This window comes from Columba livia, chromosome 15, assembly GCF_036013475.1.
Source record: "Columba livia isolate bColLiv1 breed racing homer chromosome 15, bColLiv1.pat.W.v2, whole genome shotgun sequence".
Lineage (NCBI taxonomy): Eukaryota > Metazoa > Chordata > Aves > Columbiformes > Columbidae > Columba > Columba livia.
In genome coordinates this window covers 16825635-16853505 of record NC_088616.1, presented here as the reverse complement: position 1 = coordinate 16853505, position 27871 = coordinate 16825635, and the positions used below count along the sequence as shown (strand labels likewise).

The 27871-nt window shown below is 47.4% G+C and overlaps 2 long non-coding RNA genes across 9 annotated transcripts in view; one reads left to right on the top strand and one right to left on the bottom strand.

The window, feature by feature from the left end:
- LOC110356114 (uncharacterized) overlaps positions 1-27871 on the top strand; it is a 157608-nt gene that overhangs the window by 117251 nt on the left and 12486 nt on the right. For 2 of the 8 annotated variants that reach the window (XR_010466416.1, XR_010466415.1), the window contains 10 exons: positions 1157-1298; positions 8518-9367; positions 10904-11021; positions 12002-12103; positions 18356-18462; positions 18898-19063; positions 19470-20163; positions 23253-23384; positions 25755-25900; positions 26417-26562. This is a non-coding gene — a long non-coding RNA (uncharacterized LOC110356114). Of the gene's footprint in view, positions 1-1156; positions 1299-6302; positions 6441-7360; positions 7499-8517; positions 9368-10903; positions 11022-12001; positions 12104-12134; positions 16506-18355; positions 18463-18897; positions 19064-19469; positions 20164-23252; positions 23385-25754; positions 25901-26416; positions 26563-27871 lie in introns of those variants that run through there. The other 6 variants (XR_010466417.1, XR_010466420.1, XR_010466418.1 and 3 more) reach the window with 5 other exon arrangements.
- On the bottom strand, positions 1181-7461 carry LOC110356116 (uncharacterized). The gene is made up of 3 exons (XR_002409187.2): positions 7332-7461; positions 5856-7222; positions 1181-1311 (listed from the first exon to the last, which is right to left on the bottom strand). It is a non-coding gene; the product is annotated as an uncharacterized LOC110356116 (long non-coding RNA).

Here is a 27871-nt window from a genome sequence, read left to right as displayed (position 1 = left end):
GTTTGGTGTAACGCACGTTGCTGCAGATCGAGAGCTCTGCAGTTTGAGTTGGCCTTAAAGTTCTTCACTAGTGGTGTGGACCAAGCGCCGTCCCGTTAGCGCTCTTCCCTGACAGCCAAACCGCTCGCACCCTGCGGCTCCCGCCATCTGGCTGTGAGCAGAAAGGTTGGTGTTTGGTTGTTTCAATGGAAATGTCTCCTTTCCAGGGTGTTCCAAATGATAGCCGCGTGCCTTACTGACAGGAATTAAGCTCTTGTGGGCTGCCCATCCCCTGGATTCAGTGCTGTGATGTGGTTCGTCATTGCCCCCTCCTCTCCAGTCTGTCCCTGCCGTCTGCTCTCTAACACGGGGTGCTCTGTGGGGTGCGAATGCGTTCTTTGCTCTCTGTCTTACAGTGACTTTGCAATCCTTTCTTCCTCTCTGGGAAATGTTTGTTACTGGTGATCATTTGTAATCCAAAAGAAATCAGCTTAATATTGTTACGGATTTCTCGTTGAGCTTGGCAAGTTTGCGGTTTGGAAGTTGCAATAAGAAAGCTTGAGATACAGCCTTTGAAAATCAAATGTAATGCACCACCAGCTTTGTTTTCCTTGGTAGTTTCCAAAATACAATTGCATTGTCTTCAGTCCTTGTTCTTGTTTAACTTCCATTGACTTCAATGGGAATTTGGTCCCTGAACTGTTCAGAAGTGGCAAATTGCATAGCAGAAGCAAACGGGGCTTTGTGAAGAGGGCACTAGATCTGACATCGAGAGCTGTGGGTTCCGTTTCTAGCGTGCTGGCAAACCCCCAGCCGTGGGTCCGTTAGAGACGAGCAGACGCGTACCAGCCCCAGGTCCACGTGTCCAGCTCCTTGTTGGGCTCAGCCCCGTGCGCACCAGTGAGACGGCGCTAGTGACACCATAGTCAAACTTGTACTCGCCCAAACCTAAAAACCCTGAACATAACACGTCTGGTTAGCTGGGGTAAATGCTTATCTCTCTCGATTTATTATGGTCACTTACTCCATGCACAGATCTCCTGAGGACTCAGAAGAGTTGTGAGATTTACAAATAAGAAGTTGGGATTATCAGATAAAGACAATTTGAGACAACTCAGCTCTTGTGGGTTTACAGCTAAACTGTATTGCTTTTATTTTTTTAATGTGGGTGGCGAAGGACACAAGAAGGGATCACGGATTGCTGGTGACTTCGTGATGGTGGTGAAAATCTCTTCTCAGCGATCCATGCAGAGCGAGGAACCAGGTGCAACCATTCCTGGTGGCCAGTGTGCCTCGGAGTCAGTAAACATTGCGGGTTGGTGAGTGTTCTGTCTGGAGAATTTTTAATGATTAGAGAATTTTCTTCATTATAGTCAGATATCTAACCACTAATTACTCTGTTAAACTGTGTTCTGGTAGCAGGAGAGATGCAACAACAAATTTATTTACCTATTACAATCTTTATGTGCCTATTAATGCCACCAGTCTGTGGCTCTTCAGAAATATAGACTCTTATTGATGGAAACCCAGATGCTAACTAGAATTTAATTTAGTTAAATGGTTATACTACAGATTGTATTTCTCCATGGATATGCACAAATGAACAAGATAAAACCATTACCAGTTACTGAGGCTTGCTTTTTAAAAATTCTACCTATTTTCACCCTTCTTTGTTTGCATTGTAAATATAAAATATTTATAACTCTTGATGTAAAATACCGCTTTTTTGAGTCAGGGAATGTGCTGCCTGTGCTATAAAGTTGCTTCCAGTGCTGTTGCTCCAGTTGCAACTGTCCAGCAGTTTGTAAGACACCACATCTGGCTCTACTTATCTTCTTAGTGGATTACACTAAAGTGAATCCTTAAGGCTAAACCCTCTAATTTACTAAAACACATGCACATAAAATTACAGCTGTCTCACCACGGCGTTCATTGATTTGAACAGAACTGGGATTCATTTAAGTGGTTATAAAACTCAGATAAGCAAAGTTCTTTCAAATCCAGAGGAAAAAAACACAAGTAAAATACCAAAACCAAAACACACCCAACCTGCCAAACAGCCTTAATTACTGGTTTATTGATTGGCTCATCAGTGCCTTATTCTTTATCCCTGTGTCCACTGACACCGTCTCTCCCAGATCCCGTGGTTCAAAGGCACCTCAGTGTGCTTCCCACAACGAGGGACAATTTGATCATGAAAATACGGTGTTTCCTGTGATTAAAGCACACTTTGGCTCTTCAGAGGAACCATGTGCGTTGTGTAGGACTCACCTCTGCAGTGTGGAAATGAGGCGGCCCGCTGGGGCTGGAGGCAGGCCGCCCACCGGTGGCCCGTTCAGGACAGAGAGGACATAGACGAGGCCTTCAGACAGGCGGCTGATCTTTAAGCATCTTAAATGAGGTGGGAGGTTGTTTCCTCCTGCAGGATTTCTGCTATTAAAAGACCCCACTCTGAGTTTCTACACACGCTTTTAAGTGAGGTGTTTTCCCCTGGAAGTCTCTAGGAATCTTTTGAAGATGTAGGAGATGCAGGAGCATCCCCACCAGTGCCTGGTGCACAGCTCCCCAGCTCTGCTTCATCGTTGCTGCATGGAGGTGCCCGTAGTTTCACACCAGCATCCTGGGTTATAACTCACAGGAGCGGGGGGGTCGAGAGAGGGAACGTGGGGGAAAATGAGATGGAAAACATGGAGGAAAAGGGGGTGAGTCTTCTTTAAAGACTCGGTCAGGGCTGGTCCATTATCTGCCCAGGAACTGGCGTCCCCATTTTGAATCATCGCTCTCGTTACCCAGCAATGTCACCCAGCGTAGTGTTGTGAAGTGTTCAAGCGTTACTGCTGCCCAGTGGTTGGAAGACACCAGAACCCAATTGAAAAACAAACAAACAAAAACACCCTCAAAAAAACCCCAAAACCAGCAACAAAACCCAAACAAACAAAAATTCCCCACAAACAAACAGCAACAAGACAGAACAAAAAAACCCAAGCCAAACAAACAGCAATATTAGAAACAATGAATTGGCTTTAAAGAGAGAACAGTTACAGCCGTTTGCCTAGAAACGTGCTGTGTTTCCCACCACCAATCTTCTCTCTGCCGATGGGCCTGATTTTCCTTTCCAAATTGTATCTGTCAGTGCAGGCAGCAGTCACAAATTTGATGCAAGAATTAGTAGAATAAAACGTTGCAGCTCGTGTGACAAACAGCCCTGGATGATGATAATCGTAACCAAAGCCGCCTGCGCTCGCCCTTCCCCCGGGAGGAGAACAGCACGCGGCAGGCGCGCGTTACTGCCGGGTGCAGCGCGGCCCGGCCCGCGGTGCGGGAACCTGCTGCCGATGCCTTCCTGCGCTTCTACCGCTAGCATGGAAAAAGTTGATTATGTGACTGGAAACTGTTAAGACATATTTACACTGGATGGTTGTAGCATTATGTACGGCTGTAGTGTTGAAAAGTGGAGTTTGTCCAAGGCTTCCCCGCAGCGTGTGCAAAATTGAACTCTGCTGCCAGCGCTGCCGGGTGAGTGTTGGCCATTCAGTTATGGGAAGCAAAATCAGAGCTGGGGGAGAATGAAGAGGCAGGAGAATGCATTGCTGTTCTTTTTGCTCTCTGGACAGGAGGGGCTGAGGAAAAACCTGCTGCGTTTGGGCCAAGTCGCCCTGCAACCTTTCTTCAGCGTTACCTGCTGCCCCACTGGCCCTCCCCTCACCGCAGTTGCCCAGCCTGGGCTGCTGGGGCTCATGTTGGCAATCAGGGGGCAGAGGCGGTGTGCTGACCTTGCTTTGACTCGCCTTAGCCTAGGGCTGCTTTAATTTAGAGACTTGAAGTGCGTTCTTATTAATGTATCAGATGGATATACAAGCTTTGGACCTGACAGTACATTATATAATTATGCATCGTAGGAGGTGTATTTGCCTGTACCCATGTGTGCATACAAGAATTTATACCTATGGAATGCTGGCAGCGCCCATTTGAGCAAACACGTGTGGTGTGTGCCACACAAACACAGATGTGCCAAATGTCCCCTGCAGGGCGAGGGGCGATCAGTTGAGTTTACACCTGTGTAGGACAGACCTGTCCCTTTCGTGGCTCCTTCTTCCTCTGCTGTTGTTCGTCATTCCTCCTTTTCCCAGGATGAATGCCCCGAAGCACCCGGCTGTTATTTTCAGGCCGAGGTCGGTGCTGTGGCGCCGCCTGCTCTCCAGAATCACGTAGCAAATGCCGTGCGGGTGCCCAGGGACCTGGACTGGTCATCTCGCAATGGCAAGACACTTTATTCAAGCATAGTGCAGTTAAGCACGTATTTAAGTGTTTTACTGAAGCAGAGCATGTTTACATTTATTATATTTTCATAATTAAATGTGTTAAATTTCAGTAGTTTCATCTATGTCTCTTCTGGACAGCTTGGGATGTTTTAAAATGGCCTTAAGGATGTGGGTCGAAAGTTTGCTGTCTACATCAGAAACGTTTGAGCAAGCTGCTGAAATCAGAAAGAGCAAATTGATGCGATAGTTTTCTAAAGAGATGGTAACGTGTTGGCAGAAGGTGGTGCTGTTACCTGATCTTGAAGCAGATAACGAATTCCCGTGTCAGTGAACTTCTAAACAAAACCCCAAGTAGAAAAGAGGTTCTCTTTTTCCCCGTCATAGATGTGACACAGGAACAGTTACTCTCAGCTTTGTGCTGCAGTCAGTGCGGTGCCATTTCGGTCCCTTCAGCTGTGGTTTCCTCTGCTGACAAACAGCATCCCCACATCAGTGGACTGTTCACGGTCTGTGTCCGGTGATTCTCACCGTCCAGCTGGTCACCATCCCATGGACCGTGTCCCTTCTCTGTGGGGAAATCCAGCACTTGTCCGCAGCTGGTGTTGGTTTTGGAAACAAGTGGAGCGGGATTTCAGGGGGTCCTGAACTCCTCTGCAGCGCTCGGGGCTTACGTTGCAATAAATCACTCTGAATTCACTGCACTTGCCCGTGATGTTTGCTGAGAGGTGAATCTATTTGATTCTAATTTTGGTAATACTTATCTGCTGCACAGATTAACCAACTTAACTGCCAGTCAGTTTGTGCACTGAAGAGTTCTTGAGGTTGATATGTGTTGCCTGTTGTCTTGTGACTTCGATGCATCTCTGGACAAATGGATGACTTTACTGTCATTTCTCTCAGATCATGACTGTAATTTGGGGCCCTAAATGAAAACCTGTAAGCACAGAGCTCCAAAGCCTGAATGGTCGCTTGTCAATAGGGAAACAAGAAAAATCAGCCTGATGGTGGCACAGCCAAGGCCCATAAATAACACCTACCCAGGTGAGCTACCCTGGTCCTGGAGAAGGCGGTTACATGTCAGCTATCGTCGTCTGTTTGCCCATTTTCTTTCTCCGAGTTGCTGAAAAGCAAACCTTTCCCACAACTAATTGTATTTGCTAATCACCTGTGAAAAAGCAATTATCTGCAGGTGATGCAGTTCTTTGGGAAGGCTCTTTTAATTGGCAAAGATGGGGGAAGAATCTCTTCTATGGGTGTTGTTTTCAGAAAAATCCTCCAAAATATTGTAGCTGATGGATCACATTAGACACATCGGATTGGTTTGCATCAGCAATGTTGCGTTACATCGCATCGCCGAGGTAATGTGCTGTGACAGACTTGCAGTGCAATGTGTCAGCTGGAAAATGGGAAAGATGTGATTTCCTGAATAAAATGCTGCTTAAGCTTTATGGTATTTTCCCCTCCTCCACCAAAGAAGTGGCCGTGTACGTTCTGGGGTATTTCTTAAAAGACCCAATTGCCTACTGAAGAATTCTTAAGGGTTTTTTCGTTGTTGTTTCCTTGTTCTCCATGGATAATTAATAGGTGTAGAAATTTTGGGGTTTTGCTACTTACATTTCCATTATAATATATCTGTCCCGAAGCTTTCAGTCAGCTGGGAAGGCATTTCCTAGGATGAGGAGAGTTCTTGCCATCTGCGTAGTTCTTGTCCTGTGCCCGATGTTTTACCCCAGTTCACGCGATGTGCTTCAGGTCGGGAGTGCCAAGGGGCAAGTTCTGCCTAAGCCAGGCGCAGCGTCACAGCGGTACGGCTACAAATAGAGAGAGAAACCTGGCAGCAATGCACGAACACATCGGTCAGAGCTGCAATTAGCAGATGATTTTATAGCGCAGGAGTTATTTATGGTGCACATCTACAGGGACGGCACTGAAGTTCCTGAATCCACCTTCCCTCGTGGCTGCGGCGTTCTCCACAGGGGCGACAGCAGGCGGATAGTGCAGTGTCTTGTCTTTGACAGGCCATCCTCAGTGATGTGTAGGAAGACAGAATTTGCATTAGCCAGGGTCTCGAATCAGAGTGCAGGGTGACGTGTCTGGCCCAGGGGACAGGACACTGCGACGCCGGCTGTGGCACCAGGAGCACTGTGAGCCCAGCCAGCCCCGCGCCGCAGGCAGTTGCCTCTGCTCCCTGTCCTTTGGGTGAGTTCCGGTTCGGATCCCGTCCTGGCGCTCGGGTGTGGTCCTGGCTGGGGCTGGACCGGAGCCGGTGGGGTGGCCGCGCAGCTGTGGCCGCGGGGCAGAGCAGAGCGCAGAGCACCGCTCCGGGTCAGCTTCAAGCTGTTAGGGTCCTGGGGGAAGGAGGAGCTGTGGAATCCACGTAAAAGCAAAAATTCAGATTTTTTTAGTATCTCTTCACAATCTGTGTTGTCAGGAACAATGTGTGGGATCAGTTCGCTTCCTGTACTAGCTGATTTACAAAAGAAAAAACAATCCCCGTTTTTCTGAGCTCCTCGGCGTGGTCTGGTATCGAGCGTCCTTCCAGACGCACGTTACACTGCAGTGGAACATCAAAACCATATACTGGGAATTTCTGAAGAGAGAAGTGCTGTACAATAATGATGAACATATTGTCCTCAAGCTGCGGAGGTTAACAACCCAAAATTGCTTTGGTATTTGTACATACTGAAATAAGAAGAATTTATATGTTTGCTCTCATTTAAGTGGGCTCTTGTGATTCATTACATTGGCACTTCAGAGCTCAGAACAGTCACTTGTCTCCTGCAAAGCAGCACCCTTCACTGTTACTATTTGGTTGCTCATTATTGTCCCAGTTCTTTCTTTTTCGCGGCTGCACAAACACACTTTGGTTTCGCGGCGACTCGCTGCTCTCTGTGGCATTCGCTGTCAGGCCGGCACTCAGAAATCACCTCAGTAAACCTGCAATAGCATTGCTGTTTAAACAATGCCTTGGATCATTAGAACTAAAACAAAATAGAAAGAGTTGCTTATGTACCTATGGATACCTTTCATTTTACGTTCAATAGGCTTTTCTATAAAATGGCAGCAGTCATGTAGAAATTGTTGACTTACCTTTTGTTCCTTTGATTTAGTCTTTAAGGACAATGCAGTTGTTTTACAGCCGTCCTGGGCAGGGGAAGGTGCGTGATTGCTGTGCCCCAGGAACAGCCTGGGAACGGATTACGAGGCGAAAGTCTCTAATCTCTCCGGCCAACCTACACTCCTGTTGCTCTAAGCAGGTATTCAGACCATTGAGAATAAAGGTATTAAAAAGGGTGTTGAAGTGCCTAAAGATGCAAATAGGCTCACAGTGTGGTGGGGCTTTTTTCTTCTTTCTTTCTTCCCCCCGCCGGTAATGAAGGGCAGGCTGCTGGCGGTCACCGAAACCGAGCGGAGCTGCGTGCCTGCTCCCTGCAGGCCAGCGCCGACGGTGCCGTGTGCCGAGTGCACCCCAGCGCTCCTCCACGGGTACTAACCTGCATCCTGCTAGTTCAGGGGAACCCCGAGCAGTGCGGCCTCCCCGGGTCCAGCACCGAATGGGATCACATACATCCCGAAGCGTCTCTTTGGTCTCTGCTGGTTGTGTGAGAATTGCTTGGAGGTGAGCTCAGGAACTGATGTTTCTAGTCTGGCAGCCACATTTGCTCAGGAGTACCATACTTCAAACAGCGGGGCAACCTCGGTGCTTCTGACGCTTGTTTTCATCAAAATGTTCATTTTCTATCCTCTATCATATGTATAAGACATTTAGATAAATTAAAAAAAAATAGTCTCAACTCTTAATGAAATATTAACCTTTCTATGTACAAGCTGGTGTTAACTCACGCTAGCCCTTTTTCTGCATTCAGAACTCCTATTCTAAGCCCTTTCTTTAAACCTATTATTAATTCTGCCTTTTATGTCTAAACCTGGTACAGCAGCACAATTAACTGCTGCACTTAACATGCAAGGTTATAAGCGATCCTGATGATACCACTGACATTAAGAAAGTAAATGGGGTTAAACTGATTCTCATTACAAGCTGATCTTTATACCGTCTTCGGTTGGCAGAGCCGGCAGCAGATGTGTGTTGCAGAGTTCATTTTGAGACAGTTATAAGAACCGTTGATACATAATAGTGATATCAGGTGAGAATGGAAGAATCCACACAAGTCTTTAGTCTCCCTCAAACCAAGCTATTAATTGTGCTTTATTTTGTAGTTTAAAATAAGTCCTTAATCACACTGTCTACGTCTTCTGTGCTCTTCATTTCCTTCAGGTTACAAGTATGGTTCAGCTTCTCCTTTAGCAAGACCGGGAAGGAGAGAAGTCCACGCTCTTGTGCTGACAGCGAGCAAGAGCTGCTTTTCCTGCTGCAGAAGGAAGACGGTATCTCAGTTCCTCAGCTCTGTGGCCTTAGACTTCACTGGGAGTTCATAGAGGAAGAGCGCGTTCGGATGCTTTGTCGATCTAGCCAAAGTGTTCCGTGAGGACACCGAGAGAGAAATCACTCAGTGGCTGGTGAGCAGAATTAGGGAATGAGCTGGTGATACATGCTGGTAAGCGACCGAAGTGACGACTTTCCCCTGCCCAACAAGGCACATCCTTGTAAAAGTAATGCAGATGAACAGGTCAGTCAGGCAATTCTGGGCTTCGCTTTGTGAAGAGCGGGAGTTTCACACAACTTTAAAAGCAGTAGTGGCCAAGGCAGCAAGTGACTAACACAGCTGAGGTTCCCGAGGCTGTAAGGTGGAGGTGGTGCTCAGCTCGGGCTGGATTTGACGGCTGTGCTCAGTGGGTCTGCCAAAGCGGAGCACCGAGTTTCAAAAACCATGAGAATATGTCTGAATTCCAGGGCAGGTGGCGTTAGCTGAGTGAGATTTGTACAGCAGTGCCAAGGACATAACAGAAGACACCACTCCAGCCACCCGCTCCCCTTGAGGAAGATTTGTTCCTTTGGACACTCAGGACAGCACTAAAAGACTCGGGCACGCACAGGAGCTGCTGAGGAAGCTGCAAGAAATCACCCTTAGAGAAGTGAGACTGAAATGAGGCACCTCTGAGTGCGGAGAGGAGGACGAAGAAATTAGAGAAAATGAAAGGTTTCCACCTGGTTTGAAAGTACTAAGGTGAAGAACTCAGCACAGCGGTGCCTTGCAAGCACCTTCTTCAGCACCCTCTTGTCAGTAGGTGGCTGGAGATCTGCATTGCTAATTTGCTTGCTTGAAAGTTCTCTCAGGCTTCCAAGGAAAAGAGGCAGATGTATCATTCCAGGGCAAGATGATAAGATGTTTGAGTAATTTCACCTCTGTGTCCTGTACTGTGGATGTGCTGGATGTGGAGCCTTGGGGCTCCTGAATAGAAAACACCTAAACTGAACGTTCATTAAAGAGAGCTGGTTTCTAACCACTGTATCCTCCATAAGTAGCACACCAGTAGGAGGGTAAAATAACAATTGCTCTAGGCTTGGAGAGGCTTTTGTGTTACTGCTACCCCAATTATTTCTGTTTTCACACATGTTCAGCAATCTCTTGCCTCTGTAATTACCACACTGAACGCTGCAGCTGTTAGATACAGCCACTAGACTTTTAACAAGCCATCGTTACTCGCACTTGCCATCTTACTATATAACAACATTGTCTTAGAGAGCAGCGTAACTTGTTTCTCCTTCACAAGGAACTCTCAGGTGTGTGCATGGACGCGTGTGTAAAAGGCGGTTGCAGCCATAGACTTCGCTAGGAAACAGTGAGGAGGCCGAGGGTGGAGACGCAGGCAGTGGAAGCTGATGCATGCTGTGGTCCTGGTGTGAAGTTATTCCAGTTAGAAGTTATTCATAATATCTCTATTGGGCAAATTTTCCCGTGAGAAATAGTGGCTGAGGATGCTGTACCAGTAAAACCAAGCCCTGATGTCAGGAAGCTAATTGCCAAATAACAGAAAGCCTGTGAGGTCTAGCGTTGCTGTCAGATGTGAGGACAGCTGTGTGTCAGCTCTCCTTGAGCACCTGAAGAACGGGGGATGGCAGGTTGAGCTCTGCCTTTGGGTTGAGCTCTGCCTTTGGGTTTAGATGAGCTCTGCCTTTGGGCTGAGATGAGCTCTGCCTTTGGGTTGAGATGAGCTCTGCCTTTGGGTTGAGATGAGCCCTGCCTTTGGGTGGTTGAGATGAGCCCTGCCTTTGGGCTGAGATGAGCTCTGCCTTTGGGTTGAGATGAGCCCTGCCTTTGGGTTGAGATGAGCTCTGCCTTTGGGTTGAGATGAGCTCTGCCTTTGGGTGGTTGAGATGAGCTCTGCCTTTGGGTGGTTGAGATGAGCTCTGCCTTTGGGCTGAGATGTGCCTTGCCCGGCTCCCCAGCTGCCTGGCAGTTTCCTTCCTGTGCTCTGTGCTCTGGTAATGGTGCTGAATACTGAAACCAAGTAATTCTGTGCACACGCAGGCAGGAGCGCGGGGGGCCAGGTTACCCGATTAGCTGCTGGATTCTCTATTCTAACCACAGGTGGCCAGGCAGAGCAGACATTTAAAAACTCATCCATCTCTTGTCTTACTGTCTTTGAAATTGCATAATTAAAAGTGAATTACTTGCTGTATTTTTTTTTATATCCAATGAAAATGCATGAAAAGCTGAAAAATTACAGCAATCCAGTAATTCATGTCATGTCCCATTCAGAATTACAGCTTTCCAGTGCCAGCTCAGACACTGAGGATTCCCCGCCACCATAAAGCTATAATTGCTGAATTAATGATCGCAGGTTTTGGAGAGTGACTGCACAGACTCTCTGACCAAGGTAATAGAAATACTCATGTTAAAGTGAAGCTGATACATCTGACTTAATCTATTTCCCATCAGGCTGAAGCAGTGAGGATCACTCTCTCCATGCCATAGCAGCTTATGAGAGCTGCAGCAAGGGGTTACTTTTCAAATTTAGCTTAAGCCGGCTGTGTGGCTTAGCCAACAGGGATTAGAAATTCCATTGTCAGGGACCAGCCAGACTAGTTTTCCCTCTACCAGAGGACTTGTACCCCCACGTGCCGGTCTGCTCAGCGCTCGGGGAGGTGGAATTCTCCATCCAGCCACGGAGAACAGGCTGTAGAGGTAGTTGGTGAAAGGCTTCTGTTAACATTTCATTACTACAGAATATTATTAACAACAACTAAAAAACCAGTCCCTTCCCCGCAGCTTCCAACTGCGGAACAAATGCCGCAGCTGCTGCTCTTCCCGGGACACAGAGCCTCGCGTCCCCCACAGCCATGGAACTCACACGGACTAGAATGAAGTGGCACGACGGTAGGAAATTAATCAAAGTGGCATGATGTGAGTGAAAGGTCTTTTCTGCCTGCCTGTAATCCATTCACCACGACTTCCCAGGTTGGGACGCGGTGCTCATTTGAACCTGGGTGACTCTGTTTCAGTAGGTTTTGTGATTCTTGGTCACCGCTATAAGCTGCTTCAAGTCGTTAGAGATCAATTGACCCGTGTCAAAGGATCTGTTGTACCAAGGCATTGATTTAGTGCACAGGTGTTCACACTGCAGAGCTCGGCTGCAGCAAAAGTCAAGACGTACAACCGGTCAGACGTTGGACTCAGCTCAGGGTGACGTCTGTGCTGGGGATCTTTGCGATGGTCTCACTCGGATTGTATGTACGTTGTGAATAAGAAGAACTGGCAGTTTCTAGGGCCGGCCGTCTGGTTCCTTTCATAAGAATTACCATCATTAATTAAAATCTCTTGTTCTGTCTAATTATTTCAGCTCTAATTCTCTTGCAGGTTCATAAATAGTAACATCCCGTTGTCCTGGAAAAAGTTCATTTGTTCTCGTTTTCTTTGTCTTTGCCGGTGCCCTCGCTCCGTGCCCTCTCGTGGCTGAAGGTAATTAAGCCTCTAAAGTCTGGTCACCTCTCTGAAATATTTAAACGTGATCAAAGACTTTTTCCTGTTTCTTTTGCCTGCAAAGCTCCCTGGGAGTTTTGAGCCCAAAGGTTGTGCGTTTCCCTTCTGCAAACAACGGCAGAGGAGGGGCCGGAGCCACAGGCCCCGGGGTCTTTGCGCCCCGGCTCGCTGTACCCAGGCCCGCGCTGCCGAGTTACTGTTCCAACAGCAAATGTTTCAAGGCTTATAGCTCGTAGGCATTGTGGAAGGTATTTAACCTGATCTCTGTAATTGCTGCTTTGCCATTTAACACCAAGATTACAGCATTTACTGGTGGATGTTAATAACTCTCGCAGCTGAACTTTTGCATCTAGCAGATGATTTTTGCAGCATATTTCCATGGAAGATAGTGAAATTGATACATGTGTGAATGCATACATGCAGAGTAGCTTGGGCTAAGTAATATTAATGGAAAGGAGAAAAATCTTCCTAAAGCCAGGTACGTACAGCATTGCTGCCCAGAATTGCTGAATAAAGACCTGGCTGTTTTGAGAAAGAATAAGTGGAAATCTGCAGTGTTAGGGCAGAAGGAGCTCGTGCTTTGGGCACCTCGAGGCCGAAGTGGGGGCGTCTTTCTAGGCTTTCAGCAAGACAATGATTTTCATCAGTTCTCTATCAAATCTGCCTTTTCTGTGTGGATATTTAGCTTGCTGGCTGGTGTTTTCTTCAAATTGCCTTCACTATGTGTCGAGTTTTGGTACCACAAAATATCAAACACAGCTAAAGGTCAAAGTAAATCATGAATGAAATTACAGAAACTGATGTACAGTGGAGGATAACACAGAATGTCAGAGACTGGTTTATATAAATGCTGTCCCTGCATCAGGGCCATCTGTTCTTGCCCCTCAGAGATGTGGGTCTACCGGCTTTATTGACAAGAGCTTTGGAATATGACTGCAATGCCCACTAGTTTCACTATTAAAACAGCAAATGGTGCCTGAATCATCACAAGGATTGGGGGAACTTGGCTGAGTGCTTTGATCTGGAGAAATAAATCCAGCTTCTTCCTCCAAAACCGTAGAGATGCCGGCACTGCCGGGTATCGGTGGAGGTCACTCTTCCACAGCAGCCTGACCGACGCCAGAGCACAAGCAGCACAACAGAGACTGCTGCTCCAGCAGTTTTCTTCTCTGTTATGTGATGAGGGAAGATGGTCAAGGTGTAGTCCAAGGGACAGCCCAGAGCCCAGGAGGGTCTGTCAGGTCTGCCCTTCCAGTTCAGCACCACATACCAGCCTGGGATTCCCGTCTCGGCCCAGTGTGCAAAGTCTTTCTGGTTTCCTGAAGACAGCCAGTGGAGTTTCAGCCAAATCTCGCCATTTATGGTGCATTTAGAAGCAAGACTTCAATAGCAACACTTCCAATGGCTGTTAGGCCCTGAAACAATGGTGTCTGTCAAACCAGCTGAATTCTGCTGAGAAGCAATTAGTTCTGTGAGCCACAAAGACAACGGCATTTCCAGTCCTTGTTTTTCGTGTTAAATATAAATTGAGAGTTTGTTTGTCTAGTTACGGAGGTGCCCATTTCATAAAATTTGTAGGAATGTTAATACCTTGACTACACGTGGATGTACGTATTCAGAGAGGCTTTGTGATCAGGTAACACTTAAGAAAGCATACAGGGAGTTGGTTTTCCTGGGAATGTAGGAGCGTCTTCGTAAGGAATGTATCACACCTGATGCAGCATCACTTGATATTTGCCCTTGTGGAGCATGACCCTGTGGCCAGTGTTTTTAGTGAGATCGAGAATAAAGAGGACGGATGGGACAGTTAATCTGGAGATATGTTTATATGTTTCGGTATGGGCCGTATGGAACATGTGTGGTCTCCTCAGGTGCCTTGGTCCAGTGTACAAAGTCCTTCCAGTTTCCTAAAGACAGTTGATACATTTTCAGCCAAATCTTGCCATTTATGGTGCATTTGCAAGAAAGACTTCCAAGATTAGCGCTTTTAGTGGCCGTCAGGCCCTGGAGCAATGCTGTCTAACGGAGCAGTTGACAACCTTCATGTTCTTGGTGGGAACCTGAAGTCATGTGCAGGTCCCGTAGACCTGGTGTAGCTGGTTTTACAGATGCACCAGAGACAGGAGCGCAGTCTGGCTGCGGGAGAGGCCCCGGCCGGCGTTTCCACAGCAATCTGTGGGATTTCACCAGTGAATAGTAGCTTTGTGCTGTTCTCGCTGTGTCTTATCTAATGTGTTATTGATGCTATTGCATTTGCTTTCAAACACAGTCATTAGAACATTTAATTTGCAGCAGCTGTAATTTATATTTGTAATTTTGTGTAAGATCAATAAAGGAAACTGAGGAGATTTATAGTCCTAGTTTCAACTAAGATAAATTGAAACAGGCTCTATTTCCCTGAAAAGCTTTATTTAAACAGCATTTTAAAAGAACAGAATGAATTAGATGAGATATTTGCATGCAAGCGTGGGTAAATAATCCCTCATGTCTGGAAGAAATATTGGAAAGTGTGAACATGGTCAGTGTGTTCTTTGAAATACAAATAAACTCTCAGGAAATGTTACTGTAGCATAGGATCTAATGGGAGTCAAGTAACCATTTCAAAAGGTACCTTAACAGCATAAATATCCTTGGGATCTGTTGTATTCATGCTTCATCATAAGACTGTAGCTGCATGTCTGTTGTATTAATGCTTTATCATAGGACTGTAGCTGCATGTTTAAATACTGTCAGGATCAGCCTGAGAGTGGAAAGCAAGGCGCTGCTTTGTCTTACAGCAGTCCTTGAGCATGGATTGCAGAAGTGTGATAACAATTTCTGAATGGTCTGTGTTGGTTCATGGAGTACTGGTGTTCCAGCAGCGCCGCATGCACAGGGAGGACAGGTCTCCCCGCCGCAGCGAGCGGGGACTGTGCTGGGCAGAGCAGACGGGCACGCTAGGCCAGCTCGGACTGCTGCAATGCCAGTGGGAGTCTGACGGAACCTAACGAACCTTCCTCCTCCAGCGCCGCAGAGGGGGCCAGAAGGAGCTGAAGGCTGGGGACACCATTGCAGCTGGCCCAGGGCGGAGCACCGTCCAGCAGCTTGCGGGCCAGCTCGGCCCTGTTGCGCTGAAGCCCTTTAACGGGGTGTCCTTGGGGAAGGGAGGATATTCTTTCTCCACCCTCTGTTAACTTGATTTGTGCCTAATCCAGCTGCCTTTTACCCACAGACTGCGGATACCGCTGTGTCAGGGCACGTGTTCCTCTCCTCTCCAGTGTCGCCTGGCTTGCAATTTCTGCTCTTTTGGCTAGTTTCTCTTCCTACTGTTGTGTGATCACATGGAAATGGCTGATCTCATACTGGAGAAAAAGATGATTTGGACTCCTCAATGACATGAAGGAGGAAGTTCCACTGTAAGACTATAACCCTCCCCCACTGGGCAGCTGATTTTTTGGTAGGTTTTTCAATATTGTGGTGTTTTGGCAAACTGCAGCACCTTTCTGGGCTTCATTCAGCTCGGAGCCTCCATCTGAGCCCCTTGGCTCAGCGCCCCAGGATCGGGGGGGCTCACAGACCCAGTGAACAGGGTCGGTACGTGGCACGGGGACAGGAACGGGAATCCCGTCCCAGCTGCACAGAGCTCGTCTGCCTCTGTGGTTCTGGGAAGGTGCACGTCCGACACTTCTGTTCCGCAGGCGATTCCCTATGGGGAGCAATCCAGGGTGGAAGGAAAGTGCTGTTTCTAATCTGTGCTGTTCTTAAATTGCTAAAAGGAGCAGGGTGAGGGCGAGGAGCGGGGGGAGAACTCCCCATTTTCTACATTTCCTCTTGTCACATCCCGTGAAGGTTACAGAGAAAGCGGGAGCAGAACCTGCCCCGTCTCTGCCTGCGTGCCACGTTTGATGAGGAGGGTTCATCTTTGCATGCTGTCGAAGGCAGCTGCATGCTCTCCTGGTAGTGACATACTGCCTCCTTTTTATTGTTGTGGCTGATTGTGTGAATTGAATTAATTTAATATGTTTTTAATAGTGCAGTGCTGCCATCTCTTCAGTACCTTGTAAACAACGATTTTGCTGTAAGCGATCGACCAGCACCCTGTGTCTAGTCATCGCAGGGGGCAGGGGTTGAATGTTACCATTATCATCTTGGACTTAATGTGACTAATGTCTCAACACATTGCTATACGGGCCACAAGACCGTAAAACCCATCGTTATTTCTATTATTATAACTAGTACTGATTTTATACATGCTAAGACAACCTCTAGATGTTATTATGGTGCTGGGGCTGGAACAGAGACAGAGAAGTCTGTGGAAGAAGACAGACCTTCTTCTGAGAACCTTCTCTTGCAGATGGTTAACGCAGAAGCAAATGTGTCAAGGCATGGTCAGCATCACAAGGTGAGTTTAATAAAGAAGCGAGCAGTAGCCGGTAATGCTGAGCCACTGCTGGGCTCACATCGTGGTCCTGTTCGTCCAAAGCAAGCTGTGACAAACTGAAGCCCCAGGTGCTTTGTTTGTTGTGTGCAATCAGTCCAACCTGTCACTTCACCTACACTTTCTATTACCTCGTGTTTTCCTCAGAAGCTTCTAAGAGGAGATTCAGGTGAAAGACTTGTGAAAGTTAATAGCTATTTGTGAGTCAGTGCATGGTATTGGATTTCACCTGCCAGGTTGAAATGACTGGTAGGGTAGTTGGAGGGTTTGCCAATAGCAGGTAATGGCCCTGGATCCTGTTGTCAGCCTGCAGGACTCTGTCCTCAAGCTTGCAGGGCTAAAGCCCACACAAAGGCAGAACCGTCTGGCTTTTGTCATCATTAACGAGACTGGAGGAGTCTAATTCCTTCCAGAGCTTTATGTTTGTGTATCTCTAATATCTGTCCTCTTCTGCTCAATAAATACTGTGTGGGAGTGGAAGAAGAGGCGGCTGACTTTTTAAACTGCAACAAGATGATCTGCTATGGATGGTTTAGTTCTACTAAAGAGGTCTTCTACTGAGCAGCAGCAGAGAAGCTTTCACCCCTCATCCCAGAACTGCCACAACATCTGCAGTATCTTCACTCCATTCCACCTCTGATTTGGGGGGGTAGAGGAATGATGATGATCAAGGAAAACACCCCCAAATTTAACCCTTCCCTAAGATGTGCTGGGTTTTTCTAATAGTTTTTAGGGCTTTCACTGGTGGGTAAAAAAGTGGCTGCACGTAGCTTTGGAGCCCACCACTTGAATTTGCTGCGGAGTGGTGCTGGCGGCCCCAGCCGGTCTGAGGCCTGCAGCCCCTGTGCCCTGTGCCCCGCCAGCGGGGACGGCGGCACAGAGCGGAGAGACGGCTCCGTGGTCCCTGGGCGAGCCTGTGGAAGGGTGCTCAGGACATGCGTGCCATTAAGCCAGCGTTTCAAGCTGCTCAGTAACAGGCAGCATTGTGCAGCTTCTCCAGGGAGGAGGCTTCAGTGGAAGCTCTGTGTGCCTCCCTGCTGTGAGTCATTGTGAACTCGAGTTCAGAGGAACTGGTACCAAGGAAAAAGCATTGAGATAATAACATTGAAAAAATCAGAAGAGCGAGGGGGAAAAAGAGAAAGATTTATACACTGAAAAGAGCAGAACTGCCTCACGCTAAAAGCTTTCTGTAAATGAACTCCTGTGCTTCCCAGCTCTGCGCCTTTATCAAAGCCACCATCCTCGCAGGGTGGAGAGGCGTGTGCGTCGAGATTTAAGGACTTGATGTGTTGTGCAGCGCAGCCTTAGCCTGTGCTTGGGGTGCTGCCGGTTTGCAGCGCGACTCATCAGGGCTGTGGAAATGTTTTTAAATCTGGCGCTTGCGATTCCAAGGCACAGTTCTTCGTGCTGCCTCGGGAGAAGCAGCGGGCTGTCATCTCCTTTCTCTAGGCGTGCAGGCTGCTGGTGTTAAGAACACGGGCATCTGCTCAAGCCAGTTTCACCTTTCTAAGAGCCATAGACAATGCCGTGGTGTGTGGGAATTCTGTGGTGCTTGCTAGCTGCCGGGCCTTCTTTTCTGGGAGATAAGCAGATGTTGTGTTATTAAAAAGGACCCTTCAAGTTGCTGTTCTGATTTATATTCCCTTCTGCAGCACTGCATGCATTTAGTGTACGTTAAAGGCTGCCAGCCCTGGAGACCTCAGCTCTTTATTCGTCTACAGAGTGAAATTCCTCTCTCTGTAGAGGGGATGCCAAAGGCACTAATTTTCAATAACACTGTTGCACACAAAAAATATCCTTTCCTTATTTTCCAGACAGGATAATTGTACCATGCAAAGGAGAACTGAAATGGAAGCTGAGGAGAATTTATCTGGTGAAGGCAATGGAACCTCAGCCTGAGGACCTAGGCAGCCCAGTGAAGGTGAGGGGAGGACTGGCGGTGCGGTCAGATATGTTTGTGTTTTCTGGCACCTTACCTGTGCTTACCTGGCCCCTGCTGCTCCAGAGACAACTTGTACCTCCTGTGCCTAAACCCTCAATAATGGTGCTGATCCTGTTGTTACTATTTTAGGAACACAAAGAAGGGAGGGGGAGAGATCTTGTCACAGAAAAATGCTTCTCTAACCCTGCATGCTGGTTTTAAATGTGGTCCTAACGTATGACTGTATCACAACTTGCAAAGCACCTTCCAAAAGCAGAATTCATAGAAGCTACCAAATAGTTACCAACAGCCTATAAAAAGTAATATTGAAAGGCATTTTTGTCTGCTCATTTCCTTCTGTAAAAAGAAGGTGATGCTAGCGGAAAAACTCCATTTAACAAAACCAATATTCTTTGTCTTTTCCATTTGTTTCAGAAACGCGTAAGTGAGCGGCACCTCCAGCGTCCCCTCCCGCGCCCGCGGGCGGGGAGCTCCGGGTCGCCGGGGCAGCGCTGCGGCCTTGGCCCGGCGCTGGTTCCGCTGCGGCGTTCCGCAGGAGCTGTGCCGGCGGCCGCGCCAGACACCTGAGAGCAGACTCATTGTAATTACATCCATTTATGGTCATTAAAAAGCCTCCTTAATAACTAACTCTGATATTGAATTGTTTCGTATCTTTTCCTAATGCACTCAGACAATGTTTATTTAATTTAATTGACATTAAGGGTGAATTTATAGGACTGTAATTCATGATTTTAGTGAAACAAAAAAAACCCCACATGGAACTATATAATTTGATGCAAAAATGAAGTAGGAAATTCATCAGAGCAAATAGTATATTCAGTTTTAATAGTTTCCCTCATCAGGGTCTCTTAATGGGCTTTCTTCTGCAATTACTCGCGGGCATTGAAGCTGCCCGTTGCGAGCACTTGCCAAACAACGCTGCAGTGAGTCCAAGGGTTAGAGGAGAGGTTTTAAGTGTAACCTGTTTGCTTCCTTCTCTTTGATAGCACTCTTTCAGCCCGGGTTGCGGTTTTGGGACGAGCATCAGAGCAGTGGTGGATCCTGAGGGCCTGGCTGGGTCGCAGGTGACAAAGGTGCCTCCCGAGCGGGTGACAGTTCTCGCTGAGCCTTCGCGTGCTTGGGCCTGGAGGAAACAAAGCCTTCAAGTGACTTGATCGAAAAGCAAACCGCGGAATCCGCGCAGTGCTGTGACCGCTGCACGGCGGCGCGGGCTGGCGGTGGGACACGGCGCTGCGCTTCGCAGCACAGGCCCTGCCGCCACTTCCAGCGCCGGAAAACCCCCGAACCGCCACCTGGCAACTTCCGTCAGAGACAACGCTGTGCAACCCCTGACTCGTTTCTCTTACGCAGTCCCGAATGATGAGGTATCGTTTGAAGTCTGTGCTTTCCTGGAGCGTGTAACAAACAGTTAAACTGGAAGAAAGAGTTTCAAGGCGGATCTGGTCCTGAGAAGCACGAGCAGCCGGCTGCAGCACTCAGAGCAGCGCGTAGCCCTGGCCCGGCGGACAGAAGGTGCTTCTGTGGGGCAGTGAGTTACATTAAGGAGTAAAGTGGAATCTGACTGCACAACCTCATGGGGAAACCGTCTATATTTAAGCTCTGAGTTTTTAAGAAATTCCCCTTTTGCAAGCTAATACCTTTGAAATGACAAGATATCTTCCTGTGCTGTAAGAAATAAAGGTAAGTACGATGCTGATAATTAACAAATGGAGTTTATTTGTGCAGATAATCACCCTTCAGTACAGAAATCAGAGGCACCGGTGAACTTTGGCCTGACTGTGTGAAGCTGTTACAATGCAATCGTTATTATCAGATCTCAATAGCTCCTGGTAACGTGTAAGTAGCATCAACAACAGCTATCACACAATTTCGTTGGGCTCTCAGATAAGTATCTGGAAGTAGAACCAGGTTTTAGAGGTATAAAGAATGCAATTACCATTTTAATATCCCTGCACAGGGAACAGGGAGATTAATTTTTGTGGTCTATTTTTGTGATTTTTCACAGGTTGGGAGAGATATGCAAAAAGCTGGCAACAACGCACTAGAAATAAATGAAGTGCTGCTGATAGCTAATTAAAGGAGCACAACTAGATAGTGGAATTACTGGAAAAATCAAAATCTCTTGTACTTTAAAATCATGCTGTACTTTTGTTTTGGTTTCCAAAACGAAAGAGAGGAAATTCTGATCTTGTTGGTCTTGTTTCTTAATGAAGTGTAAACCAGCATTTTCAAAGGAAGAGTATGGCCCAGAGGATAGAAAAAAAATGTAACAATTCTTCCCCTTTAGGTTCTATTAATTGTTGTAATACTTGTGAGCGTATTTATTGCTACCTGCCCATTCCCGTATTCTAATGTACAGATATAGCGTGTTTTATAGCTTAATTTCCAGCTCATTCGCTGCTTCCTGACGAGGCCTTTAGAGTTGGTGCGCTAGAACGTGAACTCCGTTTGTGAATGGTGTGGATACACGACTACGTTGTTGAGATCCAGTCTAAGAAAAGAGGTGTAAGCTGGCAGATGTACCCCAGAGCTGGGTTGTGGCGTTTTGGCACAGCGCCAGCAGGAGATTCGGTGCAAGTGCCCGGTGACCTTCTCTTTGCCTTGGAAACTGGGGCGGGTGACCTGTAGCTGGGGCAGCGCAGGCGATGGGGCAGGGAAAGCGATGGGGCAGGGCAGGCCATGGGGCAGGGCAGGCCATGGGGCAGGGCAGGCCATGGGGCAGGGCAGGCGATGGGCCAGCGCAGGCGATGGGGCAGGGCAGGCGATGGGGCAGGGCAGGCCATGGGGCAGGGCAGGCCATGGGGCAGGGCAGGCGATGGGGCAGGGCAGGCGATGGGGCAGGGCAGGCCATGGGGCAGGGCAGGCCATGGGGCAGCGCAGGCGATGGGGCAGCGCAGGCGATGGGGCAGGGCAGGCCATGGGGCAGGGCAGGCCATGGGGCAGGGCAGGCGATGGGGCAGGGCAGGCCATGGGCCAGCGCAGCCTGCACAGCAGTGGCATCGCGCAAAATCAACATGCGCTTGGCTCTAAGGAGCATTATCTCCCAACAGTGTGCTGCCGGGGATGTCGCTGAGATGCCACGTGGGTCAGCAAGGTGGCAAAACAATAGAAACAAACCCTTTAAAGGGCACATTCCATTTCTTCTCCTGTGTCTCAGGCATTAGAGATATTGAGCTTATATTTTGGACTGGAAACAAAGTAAGGAAAACCCATGACTGGTAGATCTTGCTACAAATTAATCTCTTCACCAGGCAGAAAGTTTTAAAAGTGGGTGCAGGCTTGAGGTGTCACACTGGTCACAGTGGTCACACTGGTCACACTGGTCACAGCGGCCGGACTGTCACACAGAGCCCGTGGTGCCTGTGACACTCACTGCAACGGGGACAGACAGGCGGCAAATTTTAGTGACTCATTAATAAACTGGCCACATTTATATGAATGCCAGGAACAGCGGCGTCTCCTGCAGCGTATTCCTGAGCCGTCTGCGGTTTGTGCCGAGGGTGTTGAGATTGTTATAGGTGTTGTGTGGAATTTTCTAGTTTGAGGAGAGTGGGGTGGGAAGGAAGAGGAAAGATGCAATTAAATCTACTTGGCCAACTCTAGAATATTTAGCTGTGTTTGCCTGAGCTGCCCATACACACGTATGTTCATATATACACCCAAGAAAATAATTTTCCAGAGCCTTTCTCTTGTTCAGCAGTAATACTGAGATACTGGTGTTCAACCATCTAACCCCTCCAACGTGCTGAGTAAGAGCAGGTTTTAAAGGAGGCGTTAAATGAGCCGTTTGGCACAGGGGGCCTCTCACCTTCAGCGGCACGCTCGCAAAATGAAATCCCGTGTTCAGATACAATTATAAAAAGAAGAAAAACAATACTACCTGTTTAAAGAGAATATAAAAATCCAATTAAGTTCTGAATTTTAATTTGCTTGCAAACATGGGTTTGTTGCTCTGTGAAAAGAATGAAAATGTAAATGACATTTCTGTGTGTTATCTGCATCATCCAGAGCTCAGAATATTCTGTCATACTTATTTTGTCTACTGTTGATAAAACTCAACAGTTTTAACTGAATTTCTGTAAATGGGCAAATAATCAAAAATGAACATCTTTATATTCTGATTTTTCATTAATTTATGTATAAATGCTGTTACAAAGAGATTAGCTTCTCTGAGAGAGAATGGCTTTTGCCTGGGAAGGATAGTTGACCAAACTGGTAACCGGGTGGCACAGAGTTCGGCTGTGCAGATGGTACCCGCAGAGGAGCTGACGGTATATCCAGGCTGCCGTACGCAAGGCTACTGTAAGACAGTTGACTTTTGTATGGTTTGTAAAGATAATTTAAAACAGGCAAAAGGCAGAACATCCAAACCCCCATTATTTTAACAGACCTTTATGCCTAACGGTGGTATTAAGGATTCAAACAAAGAGGTCTGTTGGGTGTTGAACAAGGCTGGGAATTCCTGGTGTCGGTCTCTGTAACTGTGGGTGCCCAGTCCGAGGAGCATCCAGCCCTCCAGTGTGTGGAAAATCTGCCCCCTCTGAAAGAGTCAGAGGCTGTACTTACAATCTCCAGGTTTTGATATTAGATCCAGAAGAAATTATTAAATTGTTCATGTGACCTAAAATTGTACAGAAAACAGGGCTGTAAAGCTACCACATCTACCTGTTGATAGGAAGCAGCTTTATCTGCTTTTCTACTTTTTTGCGAGCTGTATGTACTGCTCCTGGCCTTTAATCTCACTACAGAGTTTGTTCATTGCATTGCAGCGCTGCAGCAAGGATGGGAGCACCAACCTGGACGCAGGTTCTTCTGCACTTCGTGCACTCCCGCACCCTGTTCTGCGGTTCTCACGGTTCAGAAAAGTGGCAACTTCTATGCCCCTTCATGTCCTCTGCCAGGTAAGTTTTAGGTGGAAGTAAGAACTAAGCTGGTCTTTATTTTTTCTGCATCCAGTGTTGGTTTTATATTATTTATGTTGCTACTGCTGTGGTCCTACAGCAGGTCTCTTGTTCAAGCTCACATTGCTGGTGAAAATGAAAGAAATGAATTACAAGTGTCTGCAAAGATGTAACACAAAAGGCATTTAACATGACAAAACTAACACTGTGTGATTGTAACCTTAGTTCATTTAAAGCCTTGAAAAACAATCCCAGAGCCTCATCTCAGTTTCTCTTGGGCAGTTTGCAGTGCAAGAAAAACCACCTTCAGTGTCTTGTATGAAACCAGCAGGTGTTGTTCAGCCCTTTCATATGAACCTCCGTCACGCCTCTTCAAACGGGCCTCGGGGTCTGTCCCAAGGCAACGTTTGAAAATTAGCTACATGTTTATAAACATACTATGAGTCTCTCTTCACAACCATAAAGGTGTGAGAGGTCTGACAAGCTGTGATGCTGCAGACACAGTTTCCTGCAGCGCTTTGTTTCCCGCACGCGGTGCCGTCCCTGGGAGCGGCGCGGCGCTCGGCCCCGATCGGGCGCCGCCGGGGAGCAGAGCCGCTTCGCAAGCGCGTCCCCGCTGCTTGTGCTGCTGGAGCGTAAGGACTCGGTCATGCCCCCATTTCAAAAGCCAAACACTAAATTCAGTCACTAAAAGATTAAGCAGTGCCAGAGCTTTCTGATGCCGCTAAAAACAATTCATCGCATAGGAGTTATCTGTGTTTGAATACCGAATCCCAAGGGGGTGGGAGCTGTTTTTGTAATTCCGTGGAGATGGAGTGAATGGTTGTGAATAGCAGTGGTAGAACAGGATTGATTACTAAGCTCCATTTGATTAAAACCACCTCAATTTGCCAAAAGGTCTTGCGGTGAGGCTTGTCTGTGTACCCTGTTACTTCTAAGCCCTGCCTCAAATACTGCACAGAACCAGGGTCTGGAGGGTTTCAGAGGAGCTCCTCACTGCGTGCTGCCTCACATCCTGTTTCACTACGGAGACTGCGAGTCCTCTCCACTGTTTGTGACACAGTTTGTACAAACGGCACTTGCTCTGCAATCTTAATGGTCCTTTCCAAGAAAGAGCTCTGATAGTTCATTGAAATTGCCTTTAGTCTGCAGGCCCCCTGGAGCTATTATAAATGCAATTAATGTCTGCAGAGCAGGACAAAAATGTGAAGGACTCTATGCTGTATTGACTTAATATGTTATAATGGCTCTGTCTGGGCCTGCATGGGCTGTTGTTCATCCAAGAGGTTCGGTGCACACCACAGTTGCACAGTGTGGCTTTTGGCGTGACTTGCCGTCTTGCCGGCCAGGCTCGCTGGAACAAAAGCAGGAGATTGACCCCCACTAACAGTTCTGGAAACCGTGGCTCTGTTTCCCGGTAAGTCTTCATTTCATGGTCGGGCGGTTTTACAAACCATGCAGGAGCTCTGTGGGCAAACCCAGCTTGTGGTGTGGCGCTGGCTCTGTCTGTTTGCACTGTGGTCCTGGCTTGCCCAGCCCTTGCTGGCTCCGGGTTCCCCATTGCTGCAGAGGTTTTTGGGGCTCACACACGTTGTTACAGGTGCCCAGCAGAAGGCAAAGCCCCGGGTGAGGCAGGTAAACCTCCTGGCACCTCAGCCCAGCCGCTGGTCCTGGCCCAAGCGGGTTGGTGGGGATCTCTGTGTTGTAACCGGGCACCTGGGAGGGCTTTATCCTGCCCTCAGACCCTTGAGACCCGTAGTTGTGTTTCACTGGTGATGGAAGAGCCGTTTCACTGTCACGCGTTTTGATTTCATGCTGGGCAGTAAATACGGGGCACTTCACAAATTGTGATTATTTTCAACAAGTGAAGCCTGATTTCAGTCACGAATTTTCCTGACTTTACACAAAGCAAATAGATAAGCCAGTCTGTGGTTTATTGCAGAGGATCTCCCAGGTGCCTGAGGCGGTTTCAGAGCCGTGGCTGCAGTGAAGCCAAGTTGAGCAGCGCAGAGCAGGCAGGAACAGCTTCCCCTCTGAATCCTGGCAGTGCAGCTGGCTGGGCAAGGGGAAAGCCTTTCAAATGTCAGAGAAATCGTTTGCTTTGAGATCTCCATCATCCGTGTTATCTGGTCTTTTAACCTATCTATCCATTCATTCAACGCTGGAGCTTCGGTGCCACAGAACAGTTCAGGTGTCAGACGTTAAACACCAGCTGCTGAGTTCTGCTGTTCTTTAACGGGGTCAGATTCATGTAAACTGCAATGCGTTCAGAGACAGTACAAGAGCAAGAAAAGAGAGGTTCGTTCAGTGAATTGTTTTTTACAAATGACCTGTCGCTAATCAAAGTGCTGCTTTTGTATGAAACTACAGATGCAACTGAGATACTGATACGGCTGCACTTCAAAGTAAAATGAAGGAATCCGAGGTCGTCGGTGCTCTTCAGATTTGCACCGTGTCAGGACTAAGTGCTATGAACCCTTGTTTATATGGAGTGCGGCTGCAGAAATCTTTCCCACGTGAGTATATACATTTTTTTTTCTGCCATTTCAGTGTATTTTCACCTTAATTACATTATTCTACTATTTAGGCAGAACTTCTGGAATTTATTTTAAAAACGTAAGGTGACTTCCTGATCCTCACATACCTAAAAATACATTCGTAGCATTCGACTCACAGTGTGCTCTTCAGTCCCAGCACTAGGCTCACCTGTCTCAGCGCTCAGCGCATCCCCAGATAAGTGCAGCTGACACAGTGTTATCTTTAGTGAAGAACTCTTATTTTCCTTACCAAACACAGCCCACAAGAGGCAAGCTTCCCCCAGAAGTTGTGATCAGAACTGAATGCGTCAGCTGTTATCTCCGAACTTGCACGGCTGTAATCACAACTGCTTGTGTGTGCCAGAAGAAATTGGAATATTTACAGCTTCTCAGTGCAGCCGGAAGGAAATAATTAGAAGTGAAATACAAACACAGTCACATATACGGAAAAAAGCATAGATTCATGCACTGACACGTGTGTTCACACTCCAACAGGAACAAGCAGGAAGTGTGTTTGCAAGTGGAAAGCGTTAGGGAAGAGGTGGAATAGAGAGCTGTGCAGAAGCAGAGGACAAGCCCAGTGCCAGGAGAGCAGACACCGGCCGCGCCTCTGTCCCAGCACCGAGGTTACGTTTGGAAAGGTGAGTCCACGTGGACAGTTCTGGTTGTGGTGCAGCTGTATTTACCCTGTGTGCACTGCACTCCCACCGAGGCAGCAAAAGCTGGGAAGAGGGTTTTGTGTTGATGGAGAAACATTGCGCAGTATTCACAAGGTCTACTAGGAACCCTGCTGTGTTCAATTAAATGGATGCTGCAAGCAGAATGATGGGTCTAAATGGAGCCAAAATTTTGCCTTCTAAGAGCGTGGTATCAGGCGTGGAGTGATCTCTGGGGTGGGACTCCTGCCACCATCCTTTCTGGACGTTCCCGTATTCCCTTCTCGCTTCTTACTCTTGTAATTGTGTTACTGAGTGCATCACCACATGGCCTGACCAAGTCATATTCCTCCATAAGCACAGTAAATAGCTGCATTTCTTCTGACAGTGCAGATAGTCTGGATTGGTTAGTTTCATTCCTGCTGGGTTTTCTTGTCTATACGCTTCCTGGGAAATCAATACTCAAAGGAGCAACTGTGTATCTCTGACTTACGCGCAGTTCCAGCTGAACAGCGCTCGGCTTCTCGCAGAAGGATTTAAAGAAGAAAGAAAAAGGCTCATTTAATTTACCTCGAGGGATAGTTCATTTTTCAGCCACAGACAATTTGAAAAGCACAAAGCACTATGCCAATATTTTAGTCACTCTCAAAAATAAAATTAAGTCTTTCTTGGTAGGAAAATAAATGTCAATGCTGTGTACATTTGCATCCAGCAGCAATTCTACAGCTCATTTCCTAGTCACTGATATGCTGCTATATTGCTTTATTATGAGTGTTGAAGCATTGAAAATCCAGGTTCGGCCCAGACTTGGTCTAATTTGCCGTAGAGCTAGCAGGCTGGCCAGTGCACAGTAATAAGCAGAGCTGGCACAGAGCTTAAACATTTAGGTCCACTGGTGACCTGAATACGGTACAGAATATTACGGCTCAGAAATGCCAGCTTACACGGGGCTGCTTAATAAAACCAGTAACTGACCTGGACAATATGAAACCACACACGAGTTTAGAAAAGAAGCTGCCCTCCGACCAAGAGGCCATTAAGAAGCTGAAAAATAGAAGTTTCTATGAGTAGGTGCTACATTCAAACCAATGCCTTCTCTGAGTCATATTGATTAGGATCTTTATGTATGAAAGCAACTGTGAGAGTGACTTTGTGAGAAAGGTGCATAATGGGCTATCTGTCCATTAGAAGGACATGTCTAGGAAGGCTTCATTCAGGTATATGTGATAACTTCTTTTTAAATGCAGGGCCACACCATCAGCTGGTGTATAGCGGATTATTTTCATTATCTGTC